Genomic DNA, 17,179 nt, shown 5'->3' on the forward strand with positions numbered 1-17,179 from the left:
CATTTTTGGAGCTGCTAGCCACACATGTCTACTGACTACTGTAAGTGTGGCTGATATTACTGAGGAGCTGAATTTTTAAATTTTGGGCAGTTTTAATGAATTTAATTTTAGAAACCAAAGCTCAGTTTTAGTTACTGGAAAACTTGTAAGTATATCTGAAACAATTTGGGTGTGTGAATCTCTTTTTTTTTTCAGCTGTGAACTTTATGATCTAAATACAGATAAGTATTTCCAATGAAAATTTAGCAGTCATATTGAGATGTGCTGGAAGTGTAAAAAATACATCAGATTTTGAAGACTTAGTACAACAGATGTAATGTAAAACATCTTTTTAATAGTTTTTATATTGATTAAATTTTGAAATGATAATACTTTGGATATATTGGGTTAAAATATATTATTTAAAATTAATTTCATTTGTTTCTTTTTACTTTTAAATGTGGCTACTAGAAAATTTAAAACTGTGTGTGGCTTGCATAGTATTTCTTGGACAGCATTGCTCTAGAATTAGCTATGAAAGAACATTTGTGTTTTCTTGACTAGGTATCTCCAGACCAGACTAGTGCAAATTATAGTTCACATTTCACATTTTCTCTCAAATGAGGAATCTCTGGAGCAACCTATTCTGTATATTAGGCACTGGCTAATTACTGTTCCTTCCAAACAAGCAGACACTCTTGTGGGTGCTCACTGAGGTTTGTTCAGACTTTCTGAACAATCTTGTGCTTAGTCCCAGCAGCCAGTCTGGCAGGAGTAGCCTCCTAACTCTCCTTCCTGTCCTCAAGGCTTCCCGAGCTGGTGGACTTGGACTCTGCTTTGACCTGGCCTCCAGCTGGTTCTATCTAATTCTACCCATGCTTGGTTTTGGTGCTTCCTGGTGAGCCTCCATCTGGGTCTGTGCTGGCTTGGCTATTTGCTTGGAGTGTTCCACTGTGCAGAACATGATTGCACATAGCTATGGAAAAAGCTAGATTGCAGGTAATCCTTTTATACATATCTACATTCCTGAAAGCTTATGTGAAAGTTCAACACACCCAAAACAGAGCTATATAAGGTGAGGACTGTAAACCCAGTGGCTGAAATGTAAGTCGAAAGTAATTTCTTGTCCTTTGTTTTATTTTGTTTGATTCAGTGTTTGTATATGTTGTGAAATGATCACCACAATAAGTCTAGTTAACATCCATCACCACACATAGTTGTAAATTTTTTTCTTGTGATGAGAACTTTTAAGTTTATTTATTTATTTTCAGAGAGAGAGCCTGAGCAGGGGAGGGGCAGAGAGAGAGGGAGAGAGAGAATCTCAAACAGGCTCTGCACTGTCAGCACCAAGCCTGATGTGGGGCTTGAACCCAAGATCAAGGAGATTGTGACCCAAGCCGAAATGAAGAGTCAATGCTTAACTGACTGAGCCACCCAGGTGCCCCTAAGATTTATTGTTTTAACAACTTCAAATATGTAATGTAGTATTATTATTAAAAACATTTTTTTAATGTTTATTTTTGAGAGACAGTGCATGAGTAGAGGAGGGTCAGAGGGAGAGAGACACACACAGAATCTGAAGCAGGTGCCAGGCTTTGAGCTGTCAGCACAGTGCCCAATGTGGGGCTCGAACCCAGAAACGGTGAGATCATAACCTGAGCTGAAGTCGGACACTTCACCGACTGAGCCAGCCAGGCGCCCCTGTAGTATAGTATTATTAACTGTAGTCACCATGCTGTACATCACATCCCCATGATTTATTTATTTATAACTGGGAGTTTGTATCTTTTGACCTTCACCTATTTTGCCCATTCCGCACCCCCTGCCTCTGGCAACCACCAATTTGTTCTCTGTATCTATTTTTTTTTAAATAATCTATTTCATATGTAAATGAGATTATAAAGTATTTGTCTTTCTCTCTCTGACTTATTTCAGATAACATAATGCCCTCAAGGTCCATTCATATTGTCGCAAATGACAAGATTTCATTCTTTTTTATGGCTGAATAATATTCTATTGTATCTGTATCTATATCTGCACACACGTCACGTTTTCTTTATTTATTCACCCATTGATAGATACTTAGTTTGTTTCCATATCTTGCTTGGCTACTGTAAATAATGCTGCAGTGAACATGGGGATGCAGATATCTTTTTGAATTAGTGTTTTTGTTTCCTTCAGATACATAACCAGAAGTGGGGTTGCTAGATCATATGGTAGTTCTGTTTTTAATTTTTTGAGGAACCTCCATGCTGTTTTCCACAGTGGGTGCACCAGTTTACATTCCCACCAACCGTGCGAGAGAGGTTCCCTCCTTTTTCCACATCCTTGCCAACACTTATTTCTTCCATTTTGACAATAGCCATTCTAACAGGTGTGAGGTGATAGCTCATTGTGTTTTGATTTGCATTTCCCTGATGATGAGTGATGTTTAGTACCTCATCATGTACCTGTTGGCCAAGTATATGTCTTCTCTGTAAAAATGTCTATTTAGATCTTATGCCCATTTTTTAAATTGAAATTTTTTTGCCATTGAGTTGTATGAGTTCTTTATGTATTTTGGATATTAAGCTATTATCGCATATATAATTTGCAAATATTTTCTCCCGTTCATTAGTTGCCTTTTCATTTTGTTGGTGTTTCTTTGCTGTGCAGAAACTTTTTAGTTTGATGTAGTCCCATTTGCTTAGTTTTGCTTTTGTTGCTTTTGCTGTCAGGTTAAAAAAATTGTTGCCAAGACTAACGTTATGCCCATGTTTTCTTATAGGAATTTTGTGATGTTAGGTCTTATATTCAAGTCTTTAATCCATTTTGAGTTACTTTTTGAGTGCAGTGTAAGGTAGAAGTCCAGTTTCATTCTTTTACATGTGGCTGCCCAGTTTTTCCAATGTCATTTATTGAAGAGTTTGTCCTTTTCCCATTATATACCTTGTCTTTCTTTTTTTTTTTTTTAATAACAAAAAATATTTTACAGAAGTTTCCAGACAAGCCATACAAAATGGTCACAAGTTTTTTTTTGAAGGGAGGATTCTACACTTGACAGCAAAGCCACAGTGTTATTAGTGAGGGCTGTGGTGTTTGTTTAATGTTACCATTTTGGTTCAAGCAGTCAAGCTTGTCCATCTCCCACATTTAAATAAAGTTAGACTTGGCTAGAGAGCATATTCTAAAGAACTGGTTAGCTGCTTTTAACTAAATGCAATTAGATCACCATATAAAAGGGGGGAAAGGAGCCCATAAGATTAAAATAAAACTACCTATCCCCCTCAAAAAAATACTAAAGAAAAACACCTGCACCCTTGCAGTTAGCTCTGACAACTACCTTCATTCACGGTGCTTTATACTTAACCCATAGTGGAGGAAATGAATAAAAGCAGAGAGGGGCCACGGCAATCCTGATGGTACCTCTAGCCTTTGCTTATGCTTTACAACAGTGAATCAGGACAAGACATAGATTTGCTATTGTGCATTAATCACCAAAGGACTGAAATGTCTGAGCTTTCATTCTGTATAAGACTGTATCCATTAAATGCAAACAGAAAAGGAGTAAGTCTTGTCAGATTAGGAGAAGCGATGCACACTTCATGATCAGATCGATTTTAAATATTATTTATAGCATATAGCCTAGTCCATGCTCTAACTGTTTCTATGGCTTGGGCTTTGTTGGTCTTCCACTGCTCCGCTGCATCATTTGCTAATGGATCGTCTGGATTGAGAGCACTTAACAAAGCCTGGATCCATAGCAGAACTGTGTGGATCTGCAGTGCTGATGACCATTTATCCTTCAAGATATCTTAAACATATTCTTCCCAACTACTCTACATTAGGATGATAAATTTTGGTCCTGAAATGTACTTTCGGGGCTGCTGTCAGGTATTCTTTTGGAAGGAATAGTTTAAATTTAAAAGTCCTTCTCTCGAAGGAGGAATCCTGGGGGCCAGCAGTGACCGCATGAAAATAATGGGCGTTGCTCTCTTCTGGTTCTGTTTTAATGTCAGGAACTGGTTCTGCCAGCAAGTGCTGGGCTTTTTTTGATAAATTCTGCAGGGCACCCCGGCAATCTAGTCAAATCCTGAGTTCTGCTTCTGGTCTTGACTCTGGTTTCCTATACCTTGTCTTTTAGCCACAATCTTTGATGCTATCTTTCTGACATTTCATATATGCTTTTTAATTTTCATGGTTGAAAACACAGTTAACTGGCCAAATGTACCACTATGGCTAAAGACTTGACAGATTTAGCACCCCTAATAAGTGCCCTCATTTTTCTCAAAATATTGTTTGTAAATCCCACAGTTTTTAACAACAGTGTTAATATTTTCATTTTTTCCCATTGTCCATTTTTCAAAACCTTAAGGGTAAAGAAAACAATGCTTCTTAAAAATTTTAACTTTGGATTTTTAACATTTTTTCAAATGAAACCTTATGTACATGCCCAATAAGTAAAGCAGAGCAGTGCAGCAATGCTGTAGTTGGAACAGTGGATGTATGTGTGTTGGGGGGATCCTGAAGGCAGTGCAGCAGCCCTGATGGGAGCAGAGAGATTGCTGCCAACTCAACATGTAAAGAAATCACTAAGTCACTGGAATAAACTATTCATGCAAGGCACAGACCCTTCTTTAGGACAGAGAAGGTGATGCTGCTGAAATCGTTGTTGGCTGACAGGTGGTGCCACCATGATGTTGTTGAGCTGATATACAGTAGCCTGAAATTGGTTTTTGAAAGCTGGTTTATGATTGTCAGAGTGAAATATACAAATGTGGGGGTTGGCTTGATTGGTCCTTGCTGGATTCTTGAATCCCACACTGGACAGTCCTGGAGGGAGGCTTTTTGTGTTTTTCCCTATGAAAACATGCCTGTAATTTGAGGGTGCAGGAGGAAAACTACAGATAGAGACACTTTACTCCATGCTCAATAACCTGGTTTTATTCCCTCACTGTCTAATTCCCCGAAGATCACAGATGATTTTTCTGGCCAAGTTTTTCTCATAAACCAAGACAGTGATGTGTGAGACACTTGCTACATACATAAAAACAGACTGCAAAGCTCTTGAACACCCTGCTTCCCTGCTCCCTACTCCCTGGTCCTACTTGGCATGTTTGGCATCATGACGGGGCAAGAACAGCTCCAGCATCTCAGATGGGCATGAGTGACACTATGTCAATGACTATTTTATTACTGGAGAAGAAGTTCCCACTTTTCCAAACAAGATCTGGTTTCAGTGAGAGGGCAGAAGCTAAGATTCCTGTGCAAGTGAATGGTTAATCAAATTGTCCTATGAATGAAAGCAGATAAACAGATGATCAGACCTCATCCTTCTCCCCATTGAACTTCTTTGGCCCTGAAAAATGGCATTTAGTTCTCAAAGTATGTGAAAAAAAAAAATGGGATGGGGCATGTCAGGTTTAGATTATTTACCATATGATTTTTGCCGTACTGAATACTTTAAACGACTAACCTCACTGAATCCCTATAGTATTTCTGGGAGGTGGGATATATTTTTCCATTCAAATATGAGATGTCCTAGGCTCAGAGAGGTAGACCATTTGCTGAAAGTCACACAGCTGGTAACAAGGCATTGCTCTAAAATCCATTTGTTTATGTAACACTAGGAAAATACCCTCAGCATTCGAATGAGTAATTTCTACTTGGGATCCCTATATCCTCTTGTACCCAATAGAATATAATACACATTATGACTTGTGTTATGCACCTGTCTGTCTTCCTCAGTTTATGTAGGTTCCTTGAAGCTGGGGACTGAGGCAAATACTTTTGGTTCTCTCATCAGCCACTCCTTTCCTCCTCTTTGCCGGTAGAACTGATCTCTTTGCCCAGAAGATAGTCACATGACCACATTTAGCTGCAAGGAAGGCTGGGAAATGTAGTCTTTAAGTGGGTCATTTCTGCCCTTAATAAAAATTGAGTTCTATTGGTAAGAAAGGAGGGGAATTTGGATGTGGGATAGGAAGATTTTCTGTATAGAGTTCTTTTTATAAATGAATATTTTAAAATACCTTTAGGAAGGGCACATTTTCTAGCCTACTTTCCACTCCTGTTTCTCTTTAACTTGACCTAATACACACATATGTTGCTTGTAGGCATTGGATTTAGAACCTGCAGAAACCTCTGTGGAGGCAGCACTCTCCCTTATTCTCCTGACAATTCCTCTCTGAGGTCAGGAGTGGGGTTTACTCACTCTGTACCTGGAAGGGGATCCCAACCACTGGTCAAGATCTGGAAATGCAGCTCTAATCCCTGGAAAGTGGTCCCCTCAAATCTCTGTTTGCCTCCTCCTTGCTTTTTAAAGCATTTCTCCTGTCTTACCAAGTTCTTCTCATATGTTCAAAACACAATTCAATGTGATTTTCACCTCATTTGCAGGAAAAGGGCCATTGAGAAGGGTGAAAGAAGAGGTGCTTGCTACAGCTATTGCATTTTCCTGGAAACTATAACTAATCTAATGTTGTAGTTCTTCAAGTGCATCAAACACCTATGGACATGGTCCTGCTGTCTTACTTGGCTGCTAGTGCTAGAGCAAATACAGTTGGGGGCTTACTGTTTTCTCCATTCCCTTCAGAAGGAACTGACTTGGGTTTTTTGTTTTGTTTTGTTTTTGTTTGTTTGTTTGTTTGTTTGTTTTGTAGGTGTTGTGGTTATTGGTACCTGTGATATGATTAGCCCATTTGGAGAAAAGATCCACAGACTCTGAGCCAGTGGTTAAAAAAATAAAGCGCACATTGATTTATTTAAAAATTTCCAGAAGTTTCTTTGATTCTTGGGAAGGCTTTGAAGGAATTGGTGAAATTTCAGGCAATTTCCAAAGACTTCTCTAGTTGTTTTCCACAGGAAATGTAAAAGCACACATTTAATTTTAGTTCATTTGGAAGCATTTTGGGAAAACACATAGAATGTAGAAATAGGGAGAAATGTATAAATAAATAACTTTTTTTTTAATATCAGGAAATGAGTCATTTCATATTGTTTTACTAAAACCCGGTTAATACTAATCATGCTTACCATTAGTTATTTGAAGTTCAACTGACTTTTGGATTGCAGGATTGCCTGGTAAGCTGGCTCTGTAGGGCAGAGCTATGACATTGGACTTATTGTAGTTATTTTATTTTAATTATTTTTTTAATGTTTATTTATTTTTGAGACAGAGACAGAGCATGAATGGGGGAGGGGCAGAGAGAGAGGGAGACACAGAATCGGAAGCAGGCTCCAGGCTCTGAGCCATCAGCCCAGAGCCTGACGCGGGGCTTGAACTCAGGTGAGATCGTGACCTGAGCTGAAGTCGGACGCTCAACCGACTGAGCCACCCAGGCGCCCCAGTATTGTAGTTATTTTAATAACCAGCACAGAGATAAGTACAACCAAGGGCACATATGTGTAGAATTGAACTGATACCAGTAGTAGGAAGTTTTATTAACGTACCTAATTGATTCATGTCTTAAAGCTTTGATGAGAACCTTATAAACTTTCGGCCATTCTGAGGGATAAATCAATTTCCAAGTTAATTAACTAGCCTCACGTTTCATTTATTCAGTTCTAATTGTTTATGAACTTTGTGCGTATGGTTTTGCTCTGAATGAGAGAATCAGTGCCCATAAATAAGTGAAAATATTTGACTTCTCTGTACTCTGTTTATGTGTCTGTATCATGTATATTATAGCAGGAACCAGGGTTAACAAATTATTTTAACACAAGAGAATTGTAATCAGGAACTTTCTACCTAAATAAGGATGTAAGCAGTTCTCCACAGTGACAGAAAAATAGAAATTTGAATTGATTGGCAAAATAGGTAATTTCCATTAGGTCAGTCCTATAGCCAATGGGGAATCTTTTGACTGTCCAATTAAAAATATCAGCAATTAGGGACATCTTGTAGAAGCTTGTCTTATGTATTTTTTATTAGTAGCTGTGAAATAATAGAAAAAATATGTTAAATCAAACCTGTTTAATTTCCTGAATGATAAGTGCACTAGGAGTATCTTTGTTTCTAATATTTGGTTTTTGACCCTGATTCCTGACACAGAGCCCCTAAATCCCTTATAGTTTCCTGGGTAATAGCAGTATTTTTTGTTTTAAAGAGATGACTCTCAGTGGGCTCCTGGATGGGTTCTGGTTTCCAGAAACACCAAGCCATGGTTAGATGGTTGGAATTTTCAGCTCCGCCCCCGATTTTCCAGAGAGGGGAAAGTGACTGAACATGAAGTTAATGATTAGTTATACTTATGTGATGAAGTCTCCATAAAAATCGCAGAAGTATGGGGTTTGGAGAACTTTAAGATTAGTGAACATATCTACATATTGAGGGTCCCACATCCAACTCCCTGGGGACAGAAGTCCCCAAATCTGCCCCTAAGTATCTCTTCATCTGGCTGTTCATCTGTATTCTTTATTATATCTTTTTTTTTTTTAATTTTTTTTCAACGTTTTTTATTTATTTTTGGGACAGAGAGAGACAGAGCATGAACGGGGGAGGGGCAGAGAGAGAGGGAGACACAGAATCGGAAACAGGCTCCAGGCTCCGAGCCGTCAGCCCAGAGCCTGACGCGGGGCTCGAACTCACGGACCGCGAGATCGTGACCTGGCTGAAGTCGGACGCTTAACCGACTGCGCCACCCAGGCGCCCCTATTATATTTTTTATTATGTAGTAAGCTGGTGTTTCCCTGAGTCCTGCGAGCTGTTGTAGCAAATAATTGAACCTGAGGAATGGGTAGAGCCCATTGGTCAGAAGCACAGGTAACAAACTGGGCTTCCTATTGACATCTGAAGTGGTGGTGGTGGTGGTTGGGGGACAGTCTTGTGGGGCTGAGCCCTTAATCTGTGGGATCTGACACTATCTCTCCAGGTAGTGTCAGAATTGAATTAAATTGTAGGACGCCCAACTGGTGTCAAAGAGCTGATTGGTGTGGGGAAAAAGCCATACACACCTGGCGGCAGACATATTCTGAGTGTGGCTGTAGTGTGAGAGTACAGGAGACACACGCGAGGAATGTAGGTGTTCTTTATTGTAGCCAGTGGAGATATAGCCAGATTTGCCACATACTAGGAAAGCTTATTTGTTAAAGTATAATTACATATAGGAAAACATAAAAATCATGAGTGTATAGCTCAAAATTTTATAAATGGAATCTACTCACGTAATGAGTACTCAGATTAAGAAACAGAATGTGACCAGTGTCCTAGAAAATTCTTTCATGCTTTCTTGCAGGCTGCCACTGTTTTTTTGTTTGTTTGTTTGTTTGTTTTTAATTTTATTCCTTTTCTTTTTTTCTTTTTATTTATTTTGAGAGGGGGAGGGTGCAGATAGGGAGAGAAAAGGAACCCCAAGCAGGCTTCACACTGTCAGCACGGAGCCCAGCATGGGGCTTGAACTCATGAACTGTGAGATCATGCATGACCTCAGTCAAAATCAATAGTCAGATGCTTAACTGACCGAGCCACCTAGGTGCCCTTGTTTTTTATTTTTTGGTAGACACACAAGCACACGTTTTTCTAAGGCACAGAAAGAAGGAAATTCCTTTTTGTTTCCATCTATTCTTACTACCATCTAAAAATAAATGAGATCTGACATTTCTGATGAGCCCCCAGAGGTACAGAGGTAGCTGGTTAGTGGGACACACTTGGAGTGGCAAGGATCTAGAGCTGCAAGGTCCAATAAATGGCCATGAGCTGTGTGTGTGGCTATTGAGCACATGAAATGTGGCTAGTCCAAGTTGCAATTGCTGTAACAGAGAAAGAAGAACGAGAAACTGGAGGGGAGACTTTCCTGCTCCCATTCCCTGTGTGAAGTACCCTGAAGCAAAAGAACTAAAAGTACCTACACCACACTGCATCACTCTGTGCTAACTTCACGAGGACATGTACCACCTCTCTTTCAGTGCATGAGTGTGATTCCAGCACCTGGCCTGATGCCTGACATGTGAAAGTTCTTCATAGATGTTTGTTGAATGAATGTATGAAAGAATGGAAGAACAAATCTATGAAAAAACAGTGGTGGTAACAGGGACCCCAAGATAGAGGAGAAATTCACAACAAACTCTGTATACAACTGCTTGACCTTCTCCATGTAATTTGGTAGTTGAGCTCCATGGAATGAGACCCAGTCATCTTTGAACCCCTCATAATGCCTTGCCTATCTTAGGGGGAGCTCAAACTATAAAGAAAAAAAAAGTAAGTGAATTCTACGGAAGGCAGAGCTGTTCCTTGAATTATTCTCAAGATAATAATATTGATAATAGTCTGTTTAAAAATAGTTTTGTATTTTTTTTTTATTTTTATTTTAAAAAAAAAATTTTTTTTTTCAACGTTTTTTATTTATTTTTGGGACAGAGAGAGACAGAGCATGAACAGGGGAGGGGCAGAGAGAGAGGGAGACACAGAATCGGAAACAGGCTCCAGGCTCCGAGCCATCAGCCCAGAGCCTGACGCGGGGCTCGAACTCACGGACCGCGAGATCGTGACCTGGCTGAAGTCGGACGCTTAACCAACTGCGCCACCCAGGCGCCCCAATAGTTTTGTATTTCTATTAAAATTATTTTAAAAGGTTTTTTTTTTTTTTTAATTTTCTCACTTAATTTTCACAACTTCCACTGAGGTAAGGATATTTTCACCACTGTATACACGAGGTGTGAGTATACATAGCTTAGGGAGATCACACGTCCTGCAGGGGGGTCCCAGGACTCAGGAGTTTCAGGGCAGGGTCTTTGCTGCTCCACTAGGAATGGAAGAAATGGATGATCCTTCACTGACCAGAGTGTAATGTGTTCTCAAAGACCTTGAGAATCCTTGGTTTCTGTGACTCACAAAAGGAGACATCTTCATTCTTTATTCAGAAACATTCCAAGTATGCAGATAATTCACAACAGGGCTGGGGGAGAATTGCTATCCATTTAATCATGTATTCATTCTTTCTTGATTACTCTTTGCCAGGCACTGTTATAAACAATAGGGATACAGCATGGAACAAGACAGATATTGTCCTTGATCTCTCTTGGTGCTTATATTCTAGAGAAGGAGACAGAAAATCAATAAGTAAACATAAACATAGACAAGTTAATTTGAGATAATTATAGTATCATGAAGACAATAAATAAGGCTAACATGAGAGTCAGAGGGTGGGGAGCATGGGATGGTCAGGGAAGGCTTCTCAGAGAAGGTGACTTATTTTGTAAAATAAACTTTCATTGAAGTATAACATACATGCAAAAATATGTACACGTCAACGTGGACACCTTGATGAAATTCTGCACAGTGAACACAACCTGTTAACTAACACTCAGGCCAAGAAATAGAACATTGCCAATATCCTAGGAGTACCTTCATTCCTTCATGCGGTGACTTTTGAGTTGAGACCTGCGTGCTAAATAGGCGGCCGTGCAAAGATATAGGTTCAGAGTGTTCTCATAAAAGAGGAGAACAATTGAGAAGGCAAGAAGAACTTGGCATGTTTGAGCAGCAGAAAGAAGGCCAGTTTGTACCAGTTTGTTGATTTAGCACAGCAATATTTGAGCTATCTGTTTGTAATATGACTCTCCTCTTGGGATGGGAAAGGAAGCCACACTTTGATTATAACTGCTGTCCAAGCCCCATCTATCAGTAAGTTGGGCTCTTAGGATCCCAAAGTAACTTGGAGCAGAGAGTCTTAGCAGGAAAATCTTTGGATATTTTACTGATTACATAGTGTTCACCACATCCAAGGAGGGCACTTATCCTAGTCCAAGCCCAACTCAGATATAGGGACTTTCACAAATATGTTATAACCTCACACACTACAATAATTCTCCTAGGTTTTTTTTTCAATTCCATCAACCTCCCTCCTTTCACCATGGCAACCCATTAAACAAGAGCTCCTCCTGTTATCTTGTCCAGGGCCCTGGTCTTGACATTTTATATTCCAGGATTTCATCATGACGATGTGCTTGAAAAATCCCAAGTTACCTAAACATTTGAATATAGGATGGGTTGATTTATGAGAAGGGATGTAGGGAAATAACAGAGATAGTAGGGGGTACTTACATAACCGGAAACAGTAGGAACACTGGGGAAGTTGTTACACAAACATCTGCCCTTCAGAGCTGTTATGTACAGAGGCGATATGTCAGATTGTTTTCTTCCCACCCTCGTGAAGTTTTCTGCTTTAACATTAGACTGTCCCACAAGGATTAATATTTTCTTGTATGAACACTCATTCAGAACTTGACAAATGAGCACTTACTTTGGTGAGGTCGTCATGCCTTCACACTGGTTTGCAAATTAACCTACTTTGGCCCCCCCACTGCCTGTGCAGAGGCTCCATCTGGCCTTGCCACCCTTTAGGGTATGTTTCTGATGAGTTCACTGTATATGCACTGCTTTCAGTGTTCATGCTGTGCTACCACGGCGGACTCTGCAGGGTGTGAGCATTCCTGTGGTGGACACCTCTGCTATAAGGGACGCACTGCCAGGGACACCATTCTGTGCCAGTGTGTAGATGGCTGTGGCTTTTCCCGCAGTTCTTCCCTGGCTGCTGCCCCCAGCCCTCAGTTGCCAGCAGTGTATGGAGGAGGACTGGCTTCTTTACTTCTGTTCCGCTCTGTTAGAGGGTCCCCAACCAGAGGTGCCTGAGCTCCAAGGTGCTTGTTTATTTACAGCCTTTTGCTTGACAGAAGAGTCTGACACGATCCCACTGGGCTGAGTCAAGAGACAAATTAGAAGGACAGATACCTGGCTGAGGTCAGAATTTTCCCATCCTTAGGAGTTTCCTACAACTTAACAGGATTTTTCTTCCCTTAGGATATGTTCGTGGGGTACCTGGGGTGCCAGTCAGTTGAGTGTCTGATGTTTGATCTCAGCTCAGATCTTGATCTCAGGGTTGTGAGTTCAAGCCCTGTGTTGGGCTCCATGATGGGCGTGAAGCCTACTTAAAATATGTTCCTTCTGAGGAAGCTCCTTAGCCTATCTCCATGCAGATAGCTGTCAGCCACTTCCCATTTGCCAGCTGTGTCCAGACATCCTGACTCTCCAGACTGGATACAGCAGTAGGTCTTTCTCAGGGTGACTCTGTAGCTTACTGATGGTTCACCATACATGCCCAGGAAGGCCTGAATCTTTCAGCCTTGAGCTGGGAGCCCCTACTCCTTGTAAACAATGTTCAATGCTTTTTTTTTTTTCTTTTTTATCAATCAACAAAACCCTGATCCTTGTTTTGACAAGTTGTGTCCCAACAAGAAAAGATCGTTCTTGCAGTCAAACCACCTTAACATGTAAATTTCATGGGAAGTTGGATCATTTCTTTAGCTCAGTCTTTGAGAGGAGAATGAAGAAAGGCAGTGGGCTCCTAACTTATCTCTCAGACCAGAATCTCACCCCTGTAATTTATCTGCTTGCATGGGGCCATTTGAGTAATCTTTCTAAAGTACTGAGTCATACCTCTGGTGTTTTTTTTTTTTTAACGTTTATTTTTTGAGACAGAGAGAGACAGAGCATGAGTGGGGGAAGGGCAGAGAGAGAGGGAGACACAGAATCGGAAGCAGGCTCCAGGCTCCAGGCTCCAAGCCATCAGCCCAGAGCCCGACGAGAGGCTCAAACTCACAGACCACGAGATTGTGACCTGAGTTGAAGTCGGACACTTAACCGACTGAGCCACCCAGGCGCCCCCATACCTCTGTTTTTAAAACTTGTGCTGCTTGCCCATCACTTAAAGGCCAATTTCCTTTCTGATCTTTCTTGATCCGGTGGCTACCTCACTTTTCTTGCCTCTACTTTCCCTACTTCCCTCTGTGTGCCATACTTCCTGTCACATCAGTCTACTCCAAGCCTGTACCTTTCCTCATGCTGTTCCCTTTGGTATACTGCCCTCTACTCCGCGTTTACTACCTGGGAAACTACTTAGCCTTTAGACCCAGCTCACATGTCCTCCTCTAAGCAGCCCTTCCCTCCTGATATCTTAAGTTGTTTCCTTACTTCAGGGAAGGCCTCCCCAGCAGGATGAGCCAGAAGGACTGACTCACAGTGTTGAAGCAGAGTTCAAGTTCTACTTAGTGGTTGGTTGTTCCTGGTGTGCCTCTCTATGGGGCATAGATTTTCTCCCTGATTGTGTTTGTGAAATGCACTTTCTCTCCTTATTTGGCTTCTGGGGACAGTGTGCCATCCATTAGTGTGTAAGGGAGTTGCCTCTTCGTGCGAGATCATCAGCTCCTTTAATCCTGCTTTGTAACTAACTGGATTATGTCTGACTTTACCATGTGCCTGGAGGCTTCCTATGGGTCTCATTTCAAAATAACAGAGAAATGTCATACTAACCACCCCTCCCAGCCCCCCTCAGCAACATATTTGTTTTTTAAAACAGTTTAATAGAATAATATTCAGGGAAAAAACAGGAGCAAGAGGGGGAAATAACCCAAAACAGCCTTGCAAATTCATAAGACAGCTAATGCACTAAGTATATCCAAGGACTCTGAGCTCCTCTAGGAGGTCTACAGGAGAACAAAAAAGGGGTTAGTGCCTGAACTGACTGGGCAGATGAAACTATTGGGTTGCCAGTGGGGAGGATCTGTTGTCAACAGGACCTTTTAATCAAAACCCAAACCACTGCTAATTAACTAGGTATTAAAGCAACAAGAGGCAGATACTGAGGGCGGGGTGTGGTATAGGTGAAGGGTGGGAGGATTAAGTCTTGGAAACTCAGAGCTGAGGCCCTTAGAATGAGCCAGATTCTCTGGTCTGTGCTATTCATATCACTCCTCTGTTCAAAAACCTGCAATGCTACCTTTTTATAGCCACTTCCCTCCCAACCCCTGTCCCTACCCCCTGGCAACCAACCACTATCCATCTCTATCATTTTGTCATTTCAAGAATGTTGTGTAAATGGAACCGTATCATCTGTAACCATTTTGAGGTAGGCTTTTTCACTGAGCATAATTTTCTGTGTATCAATAGTTTATCCCTTTTTACTGCTGAGTAGTGTCCAATGGTATACATGCACCGCTGTTCGTTTAACCATTCCACAAAAGGACAGTACGGGGGATTCTTGTGGTGGGAGTTAGTTTGTATCTTGACTGTGGTGGTAGCCACATGAATATACACATGTGATAAAATTGCACAGAGCTAAACACGTACACACGAGTGCGTGTACGTGCTGGAATTTGGATAGGTGGGTGGATCATGTCAATGCTAACTTCTTAATTGTGACTCTGTGCTATAGGTCGAGAGTTGTCAACATTGGGGGAAACTGGATGAAGGATATATTGGATTTATATATATTGTTTCTTACAACTACATATGAATCTATAGTTATCTCAAAAAAAAAAAACAACACAAAACAATTGGTGGCACTGTCTGTGGAACAAAGGATAAACCCTTTGGTCTGTCATTCAAGGCCCTTCCATGCTCTGGCTCCATGCTCCCCTGCCTTCAGTCTTCTCTCACCACTTCAGCAAGGCTGAACATTTCCCATACCAGTCACTTTTCTTTAAAGTAAAATTTTGTTTCTTTTTAAAAATGTTTATTTATTTGAGAAAGAGAATATATATGAGTGGGGGAGGGGCAGAGAGAGCAGGATAAAGAATCCCAGGCAGGATCCAGCTTGGAGCCCGATGTGGGACTGGATCTCAGGAAATGTGAGATCATGACCTGAATGTAAATCAAGAGTCAGACACTTAACCGACTGAGCCACCCAGGAACCCAAAACTTTTCTTTTTAATTGAAGTGTAACATTCAAATGGAAAAGGGGTCAAATCACAAAGGTACAGCTTAATGAATTTTTAAAAGTTTTTAAAAAAAAATTTTTTTTAACGTTTATTTATTTTTGAGACAGGCAGAGCATGAACGGGGGAGGGTCAGAGAGAGAGGGAGACACAGAATCTGAAACAGGCTCCAGGCTCTGAGCTGTCAGCACAGAGCCCGACGTGGGGCTCGAACTCACGGACCATGAGATCATGACCTGAGCCAAAGTTGGACACTCAACTGACTGAGCCACCCAGGCCAGGCACCCCTACAGCATAATGAAGTTTTATAACATGAAGCCACTCATATAACCAGAACTAGATCAAGCAGTAAAACATCAGCAGGATTCCAGAAGCCTCCCTCCTCCTCCTCCTGTTCATTTAGTACCCTCCAAAGGATAATTGCTATCTGATTTCTATCCCATTGTTTTTTCCTGTTTTTAAACTTCAAATAAATGAATTCATAGATTCATCTTAACTAGCTTCTTTTGTTCAACATTTTGATTAGATTTATTCATGTTGCAGGTAGCCGTGTATTGCTGTACTAATGTGTGAAAAAACTGTAATTATACCATTTATACATGGTACTATTGATGATTATTGGGTTATTTATGGTTTTGTTTATTTCAAATAGGTCTGCCATGAATGCTCTTTTATATGCCTTTTGGCTCACATCTGTACTCATTTCACTTAGATTACTACCTAGAAGTGGAGTTGCTGAGTCATAGGCTATACACATGTGTAGCTTTCGTTGGTACAGCCAAATCTGTTTCCAAAGTGGTTGCACCAGTTTACATCCTTCCCAGCAGCATAGGGGAGTTCCTGTTGTTCTGCCTCCTTGCCAGTTTTTGGCATCAGTTTAATTAATTGTAGTCATTCTGGTGGGGTGTGTAGTGGCAGGTCATCATTGAGGACTGGTTGCAAGAGAGTTTTCTGCTCTTTCCCCCAGCAGGAGAGTGCTGTTGCTTGTTACTCAGTGCAGGGGTTACCATTGGGATAGAGAGGTTTCCCACTTCTTCCCCAGGGGCAGATGGCTGTGTTCCTATCCCTTCTGCAGACAGAGGATCTTAGCCCGTCTACTCCTTCCCTAGTGGTTTTGACTTCAAACAAAGCCTAGAAGGTTTTGACTTCTTATGAGAGAAAATTCTGGAAAATGGGCAGTGTTTCATGCCTGCAGGTCAGTGAGGACTCTCTCAGCTGTCCTGCCTGCCTCAGTCTTTTTTCTGAGTACCTGGTAGAGATTGCGGAAAAGAGCTTGGGAACATGAATTTCTCTTGTGTCTGAGGTTCCCGTGGATTCTTAACTTTGTGCCAACACACACTTTGCTGTTAAGAATTTTTTGTAATGCTAGCTCTTTTCTTCTTACCCTCTTGCTCCAAAGAGGCTCTGGCAAAGGTGGAACAGTTCTTGTGTACTGTGTCTGTGTGGCAGGGCTTGTCATTCTTAGGAATTCAGATCTCCTGATTGCCTTGTCATGGGCTCAAGGGGAGTT

At 41.0% G+C, this 17,179-nt stretch overlaps 1 pseudogene; it reads right to left on the bottom strand.

The window, feature by feature from the left end:
* Positions 1–3,549: 3,549 nt before the first annotated feature.
* LOC131490743 (ubiquitin-conjugating enzyme E2 N-like) lies at positions 3,550–17,128 on the bottom strand (annotated as a pseudogene).
* Between the last annotated feature and the right edge of the window lie 51 nt (positions 17,129–17,179).

Source organism: Neofelis nebulosa, chromosome 12 (assembly GCF_028018385.1).
Source record: "Neofelis nebulosa isolate mNeoNeb1 chromosome 12, mNeoNeb1.pri, whole genome shotgun sequence".
NCBI classification, from domain to species: domain Eukaryota; kingdom Metazoa; phylum Chordata; class Mammalia; order Carnivora; family Felidae; genus Neofelis; species Neofelis nebulosa.